We start from the raw sequence: 9,386 nt of genomic DNA on the forward strand, positions 1-9,386 counted from the left end.
CACATATACTAATTATCCTGAAACATGACGACAGCTATAGTGATATATCAGTATTTTATTAGTGAAAGTACGCGCTTTGTAGTTAAAAATGCGAAGGTGAAGCAATATTCTTTAAATATATACCGAATGCCCCGAAGTAAAGAGTAATTTAGCAGTTTATATCTATACTAACGCTATTGTGATTTTAGTGAAAGTAATGGGATTTAACATCCGACTATACATACTAATTATGTTACTTGGAAAAAAATGTATAATTATAATTATGCTCATGTCTGAAGTGCATAGACATGAATTGTTGATATGTTTTTTTCTACATTACTAGCGTTTATCAAATAACAGATAAACGTGTTTAATGCCAGCGAATGCTTTATTTATAGTTTATAGGTAACAATAAGGATATGATACATGTAGGTACTAGGTATCTTTAATAGGCCGAAATACCAATCGAGCGCGCCCCACTTAGAATTATATTGGGTACCTTTAATAGGGTGAGATACCAATCGAGCGCGCCCCTCCTTTATTGGATTATAACTTCCGGTTAGCCATTCGTCAAGGCACACAATTTATCAAAAGACATGGCACCAAAACCTAGGCGTTCTTCAGCAAGGGGCCCGGGCGTAAAACCCAGGAAGAGAGCATCGGCGTCGGCATCAGACGGTGTTAGTGTCGATGAAGCTACGTCTGTTGAAAAACGTCCAAGAAATATGAGGAAAGTCAGCCCAATGTAAGGGCCCCCGAGAGGGGCAATAGGCCTAATGGCGCGAGTCAGGACAGACCTGGTGAGATAATTGATTTAGTGCAAATCCCGGGCACTTCACATGTACTGGGGGGTCCATCTCCGGTACCAGGTATTTTTGATCCCGAGGGTTATAATATTCCACAAAAAATAAAGGACAAAATCTGGAACACCGAGTTTTTGGACCTCGGTTTACTACTCAAATCTGCGCGGGAAATGGAGGCGGGCTTCGAGACATCGGGGGATTTAGTAATCAAGGATGGGAAATTTGTAATAAAAAAAAAAAAAAAAAAAAAAAAAAAAGCCATCCAATATCGCTAAGCAGGTAACTAGCATTCATGCTTGGACATCAGCCTTCCTCACATATACAAGTGTGATGATAGAAAAATACCCAGAAAAAAATGTCAAGAACTCGTAAAATATATGCATGACATCCGTTTGGCGGCAGTTAGATCAGGTCATTTAGGCTGGGTACAGTACGATGAGCAATACAGATTGCGCAAGTCCAAGAACCCCTGTTCATCATGGGGTGTGATAGACACAGAGTTATGGCTCATGTATAATTCACCTAGCCAGATTAACATAACAGATTCAAACGTTGATCAGCTATCATCTCCCAAGCCCTCTAGTTCTAAATCTGCTGTCCCAAGTTCAGGGTGCTGTTATAATTTCAATAAGGGAAAACTGTAATGTAATTTTGGGTCCAAATGTCGCTATTGTCATGCATGTAGTACATGCGGGGATCACATCCTAGATTTAAGTGTATAAGCAATGACTTGACAACAATAATTGCACTAATACAGATGAAGAGTTAGGTAGCGCAAACAATCCACAACTTCCCAGCAATCTTTATAGCCTTGGTACTACTCCTATAATTTATGAAAAACTTTTAAAGTACTTGCAGGATTATCCGTTAACTGATGTCAGGGATTATATCGCAAAGGGATTTAAGGAGGGGTTCTCTCTGGAGTATAAGGTCCTCGTAGAGCACGCGAGGCAGGTAATTTAGCTAGCACCAAGCAGGCCCTAGAAATATTACAGGGCAAAATCAAGAAAGAGTTTGATGCTGGACGCAAAGCAGGTCCCTTTGCGTACCCCCCTCTGCCCACCTTACAGGTATCGCCAGTAGGTCTCATTCCCAAAAAAGACGGTGACTATAGAGTTATACATCATTTGTCGTATCCAGATCACAATTCCATAAATTATTTTATTCCACCAGAGTTATGTAGTGTGTCTTATGCAAGCATAGATGATGCAGCTGAGATGATACACAATCTCGGCCAAGGGGCTTTATTAGCAAAGTCAGATATAAGTCCGCCTTCCGCTTACTTCCAATATCTCCTTGTGATTTTGATCTACTGGGTATAAAGTTTGATGGGCATTACTATTTTGACAAATGTTTGCCTATGGGGGCCTCGATTAGTTGTGCAATGTTTGAAAAAATTTGCAACTTTTATTAACTGGTTAGTTGTTAACAAAACTGGTAACAAAAACATTCTGCATTATTTAGATGATTTTCTTTTTGTGGGACAGTCTAAAACAATCAGTGTGAAAGCTTCTTTAGATATATTTGAGAATATTTCACATGAAATAGGGTTACAATTATCCCAAGAAAAACTGTAGGACCTACAACTTTATATTTTCTGGGAGTTGAGTTTGATACAGTTGAATTAGTAATGCGATTACCTCGGGACAAGATTGTTCAGTTATGTAAAGAGCTTGAGTATTTGTTAACAGTTAACAAAGTGACCCTGCTTAAGCTTCAGTCAGTACTGGGTATGCTAAACTTTGCATGTCGAGTTGTCGCCCCTGGCCGTGCATTTTGTCGTCGTCTTATTGATACTATTGCTGGTGTGGACAAGACACATCATAAGATTAGAGTTAGTGCCTCGATGAAGGCAGACATTAAAGTATGGTTGTCATTTTTGGAAAATTACAATTGTTTGACAGTAATTCCAGATAGACACTAGTACTGGAGCACCTCTGCTTCGATGGAATTATATACAGACAGTGCAGGTGGTCAAGAAAAGGGCTTTGGTGTATACTTTCAGGGCAGAAGACATTCCTGGTAAATATAATGTTATAGCTGATTCCATTTCTCGTCAACAGTGGGCCAGGTTTCGCCGGTCAGCCCTCTTATAATATGTCGAGCATTTGGCCTGTCCCCTCAGACCATTCAGTACAATTTATATCTTATATGTCACTACAGGGATACTCAGCATCAACAATTTCCACTTATATGAGTGGAATATCCCATGAGCATAATCTGCGGGGTCAACAAGATTCAACACAATGCTTTATTATTAAGAAAATTATGGAGGGGGCACAGCGTGGTAACAAACACGTGGATGCGCTTCTCCCTATTACTTTACCCCTACTCAGAAAACTGGTTACCTCCCTTTCATCAGTCTGTAGCTCTAAATATGAAGCAGAATTTTTTTCTGCAGCATTGACTTTTCGGATTTCTGAGGGTTGGAGAATTTTCAGCATCCAGTATACGTAGCAATGGTAATGATACACATCCACTGGGAATTTCAGATGTTACCATTGTAAATTCTCCTTCCAGACATTTAAAAGTTTGTATCAGGGAATCAAAGACTGACCAAAGAGGTCACTCTGCATTATTACATATCAACAGTTATCCTAACTCAGATATTTGCCCCGTCTCACTTCTGAACAAATATATTTTGATTCGGCCAAATACAGTTAATCAGCAGTTATTTATACATAGGAATGGTTCATCAATTACTCGCTATCAGGTAGCTGCTGTTTTAAAGAAATCATGAACTTTTTCGCGCATCCCTGTGTCTCATTACAAAACTCACTCTTATTCGTATAGGGGCCGCTACTGAGGCAGCCACCAGGGAAATTTCTGAACAGAAAATACAAGCATGGGGTCGATGGAAATAAAGGGTCTACTCAAAATACATAAGAACTCCAGTAGAGACAGTTTTAGCTAGGCATACAGCAGCTGGGAGTGAACCTGAATTTACCACATTGTGTGATTTCCCATGTAGAGTTAATTATAATAAAGTCGGTTATGGTTTTATTAGAGCGTTTTGATTTAAATTTGGATTATTAATATTATTGCAATTTCATGCTTTTCTAAAACATCATAAGATATTCTTTCAGGTGACTTATCCCCCATATGGGTCATAGGATCTTCGGTATGAAGGAGGCAGCTAAGAGACCGGGTGGTACAAACCTTAATCTTGACAGAAAGGGGTATGCTATTCATTGGATGACCCGTAGAGGCATTACCTGGAGTGAATTTGACCCTCTCATTGAGAACGAATTGGGAAAATCCCCGCCTCCAAAAATGATTCTGATTCAATTTGGGTCCAATGATGTAGTCAGCATTAAACTTAGGCAAAGAGTTGATAGAAACAATCAGGTGTTCACTTTTAAGGTTTGCTTTGATATCTCCCCTTACTACTATAATTTGGTCTGAAATACTACCCAGGGGTTACTGGTATGGGGCTTGCTCATATGCCAAAGTTGAGAGGAAGAGAGAGCGTATAAACTATGCAATTAAGAAACATTTATTTGAGTCAGGGGTAAGGTCCTATGCCATGCTACAATCCAATCAACACAGGCAGCTTTATACCGCCCAGATGGCACTCATCTTTCTACCACAGGTATTGGGATTCTGCTCAACAACTACCAGGGAGGGCTAGAATATTTTTCAGATTCCAATACTAACACTAGTGCTACATTTCCTATCCCTTGTAATCAGGATTAGGTGAAATTTCACACTTAGGCACAAATTAGGTTGGGGGGTTGGGGGGGTTGGTAGGGGTGGGGTAGAGACCTATATTGTTACCATAGGTTGTTGGGGGATTGGGTTAATATAGAAAAAGGTTATATTATAGTCAGGGTTATAGGTTGCTAGGTATGGATGTAGGTACGCAGTATGGGTGTGAGGGGATTTAGAAAAAAAAAAATCCCCTCAGGTGGCGGAGCCCAGAGGGAGACAGAGAGGGACATGGGCTCATCCGGCTAAGTACTCATACCAGCTTTGCTTTACAGCAGGCTGGTGGTTATTAGGCATAAAGAATGGGGTTTCTGTCGTTACCGCAGGCCCCCCTCCCTCCGTGGTACCATGGAGGGAGGTGTCCACCTTGTTATATTTGACCGAGGTGGGCTGGTGGTGATAATGGGTTTTAGTAAACGGATGGGGGTCTCATTGTCCAGTTCGCCCTCAGAAATTTTAACCTAGGGGAACCGGTCTCTCGTGGTACCGTGGGAGACACTGGTATGCTCGGTTCTTTGGCTACCAGTTCTCCTTCTGGGCTCTTATCATACTGCGGCCATTCTTCCATAATACCTTTTGTTGTACATTTGTAGTTGATGTAAAATTAACAGAATTATATTTGTTGGGTGTTTTGTGCATGCAGTCTGTGTATTAAATACTTCATAGTGTATATAACTGGTGCGTTTCCCATTCAATATTGATGATTTATCCATGTATCGTTTAAATATCATTAACGTGATCAAATTATTTTCTCTGTATCTCATTCTGTATCAGTGATCTGGTATACTTTTAATACCATACACACTGTCTACATCACGTGTTTACCTCTTTTACTTGTAAATCACAAATGCTTATTGTTTAAACTTTGTACGTATCCATATAAACGACTCCCATTTTTCTGTTTTCGTGATTTCACTGGAAGACCATATATATTAGTTTTATTCTACTTTGTTTCAATTTATCAAAAGTGCATTTTCTTTTTTCTTATATACCTTTTTTGAACTGTGATGTGTATTTAATGGTCATCGAGTAATTGTATCGACAAAATAATTATGTAGTTTAATTTAATCAGCTTTTATTGATCCTTTTAACAGTTTAGTTCTGAATATATTGAGTTTCAATTTATTTTACATATTTTGGGCTGCGGTGTGTATTAATGGCCATCGATAAATGATTTCGAAAGAGATTAATCATGCATTTTTAATAATGCCTTTTTCATTTACTCCTTTTAAATACAATTATTGTACCATTTTGGCAATAGCTTCCTGATACTGTACATTGCCCAATATTATTTCTTCTGTTATAATAATAGTCGTGTCCTTATTGCATAACCATCACTTCATCGGATACGATAAAAGACATTAAAAATGATGTATTTATTCATATCCATATACAATAAAAAGTTAACCCGTTAACTATATTTCAGACGTGTTAACTCCCAAATCTACGTCAAGGTAGTTGTTAAAACAATTATTATAGTTTCCTTTTTTTAAGTTTCCCAACATTCTTACTTACCTATAGAGTACTATTATAAAATTTTAAAAAAAACATATACTTATAGCGATTTATTATACTTTTATGGTTTAAAACTGTGTGTGGATAGACAACGAGTTCATTGAAATACACTGTTTTCTACCTCCAACAAGAACTACTAAAACAAATTGTCTTTCATAATTGTGCTGTAATTTGCAAATAAAAATATGTCCCTCGGCTTTAAACGTCCAGGCATGCAAAGAGTGATGTGATGTCAAAGTTATATCCAAAATGTTAAAACATGAATGTAAAATGAAAGGTAATTAAAACATTATATAACATTAATATTCCATTATCAATATTTTAGACGTGTTTACTCCTACACTTACGTTAAGCTAGCTGTTAAAACAGTTCTTAGGGTTTCTTTTTTCAATTCCCCATTATTATTGCTTAAGTACAGAGCACTGTCGAATAAATAGATTATAATAACAAAATACAAAATACTTCCAGCGGTTTGATTAATATTCTTTCTATTGAAAATTTTTGGATAGATACTAAATTCTAGTTCCGAATGGAGGGACAAAAACTTCGGATTCACCTACTAAACCGAAATGAAAAGACTTCATTTAAAGTTTAGATGTTAGATAGATTTAATGGCAGCTAACTGCTAACAGCTCAATTTTATCGGTAACAAACGGATAATATTACATGTCTTTCATAGCTATGCAGGTATTGTATATAGATCCTCTACACACACAAACACGTATCTTAAAGCGACTGTATATATGTATCCGAAACAAACCAGTTCTAATCAGATTAGTTGGTTTTACAGTGATATGCCAGAAAAACCCACTGTAGTGAAATGTATGTTGACTGTTTAAACTCGCTTGCGGTCTATCATTGTGTTCGGACGTGTTTTTTTATAGTTTTTTTAATATTTTTTGTTTATCTATTGTTATACTAATATCAAAGAGTTGTTTGTGTATTACTGATAACGAAATATATAGTTAGCTCTAATTTACAACAGCCATATGGTAATACATTAAAATAAAAACTATTTAACTTATACCTTAATATTTTCAGTAGGTTTTCAATATATCAGAAATTTTATAAATCAATTGTTTCAATCTAAAAAGTAATAAATACAACTAAAAATCGAAGTAGCACACATTCATTGCAAAAATGTCTTATATCACCTCATCTAACCGTGATAGCTTTCATAAGGAAATATAAAAGTAACCGCAGTCTACATTTAGTAGATATCTTTCTAAAGTACATTTTCTTAGTACATTTAAATCAAGTAATTTTGTTAATGTAATTCTACTTCAAACATGCCAAATACGTAAATAATCATAAATATGACGCTATCAATGTCTTAACAAATTGCATGTGATGTGATTATGTTGTTTTTGTAACTTACATGCATACACATCTCGACAGGGGTTTTTATGTATTTTAAATCAATCAGTTTTTATTTTCTATTAGCCAACTTTCTTTCACGGCTACTAAATTTTGCGATTTTCATTTCAAAACACGTTCGCGAAGACTAAAATTCGCAAATTAAAAAAAAAGAAATAACGTTAATTCCTATCGATAGAGATGATGTCGATAATATTTTGCAGAGATAAACTTTCGCGGTTTGATTTTGATCGCGAAAAGCAAATTACACGCGAAAACAAAATTGGTTTACAGTATCATTTTAATTGTTGTGGCATTTTTGACAATATTTAGTTCACTGATACAACTGATTCCTACCAATAATTTGTTCTTCTATAACTGTCTTTTATTTATTGTTTAATCATCAAAACTTTGGTTAAAATGCACACACAACAATGATCTATTTATTCTTATTTACATTTTCTTATCTGTATACGACTATAAATATGTTATACGTTTTACTCCTACGCGCACGTTAAGCTAGTTATCAAAACAGTTCTTAGGGCTTCCTTTTTTAAATTCCCAATATTCTTACTTCACAATTTAATACTGTCGAATACAACTATTGTAATAACAACTATTATGAAATACTTACATCAGATTGTTATACTTTTTATGATTTAAAACTCCTTGTGGATGGAGAATAAGTTCATTGAAATACACTTCTTCTACTTCGCAAAGGAAGAATAACAACTTCAAAACCACGTATTAAATCAAATTGACTTCATTTAAATCTTAGATTTAAGATATATTTAATGACAACTAACTTAGCGTTATTTTTATCGGTGACAAAGGTATAGTATCATATTTGTCTTTCATAACTATGATGTTATTGTACCTACAACAGGTACATACAAACGCACACTCCTTAACTTAGCATGTCAAAGTGGCGTAATGTCATGGTTATACCCGATGTTTTCAGACAAACATATAACATGAAACGTAATCACAACAGTTTCCAATAAAATATTTTAAGAGATTGACTGGAAAAAAAGAGTACAGACTAAGTACAAAGTTGTATACTGTTATGCAATTATATTCAAAATAAAGGAACTGAGTTTGAATGTTGAATACGCTCATATTGTAAACAGAATCACCATAAAACACATTTGACACCAATATCAAACAGCGAGTATGCCAAGATATTTGTATACGTTTGAATATGTTTTATAAAACAGTCTAGTAAGTAACATATACGTGCAACGGTAACGAATAAATGTTATTGTGAGGAAAGCAAATATAGCACATATAGATCAACTACTTAAAAGAAGATCATACATCACCATGTAACGTAGTAGGATACTCACCCACTGAAAGAGAAGAAAAGTAATAATTAGATAACAAACAATTGATAAATGATCATTTTATTTTCTCTAAACTAATTTCCTTTCGCGGCTACTAAATTTCGCGATTTCCATTTTAAAACACGTTTGTGAGGACCAACATTTGCGAATTTAAATTGTTGTGCCATTTTTGACAATATTTAGTTCACCGATACAACTAATTACAGTGTATCACCAATTATTTCTTTTTTTTAATTGTCTTTTATCTATTGTTTAACCATCGAGACTTTGGATAACATTGCACAGGTAACAATGACATGTTCATTCTTATTTACATGTTCGTAATTATATTCAATAATCAATATTTTATACGTTTTTACTCCCAAACGCACATCAAGCTAGGTGCTAAAGCAGTTCATATAGTTCTTCTTTAGATTCCCCAATATTCTAACTTAACAACTGAGTACAGTCGAATACAACTATTATAATAGCAAATAATATAAATTATTGCAGATTATTATATTTTTTATGATTTAAAACTATTTGTGGGCGGATAATACATCCTTGAAATACATAACTTCCAAAATCGAAGTACACCAATGTTTTATCGGTGACAAAGGGATGGTATCACATTTGTTTTCCAGACATAAACATAAAACATGAAACGTAATCATGACATTTTGCAATAAATTGTTTTGCTTTT

The 9,386-nt window shown here is 35.3% G+C and overlaps 1 pseudogene; it reads left to right on the forward strand.

Annotated features, from left to right (window-relative positions):
* The first annotated feature begins 575 nt into the window (after positions 1-575).
* Positions 576-3,799, forward strand: LOC138329832 (uncharacterized; annotated as a pseudogene).
* Positions 3,800-9,386: the final 5,587 nt, after the last annotated feature.

Source organism: Argopecten irradians, chromosome 8 (genome assembly GCF_041381155.1).
Source record: "Argopecten irradians isolate NY chromosome 8, Ai_NY, whole genome shotgun sequence".
NCBI lineage: Eukaryota > Metazoa > Mollusca > Bivalvia > Pectinida > Pectinidae > Argopecten > Argopecten irradians.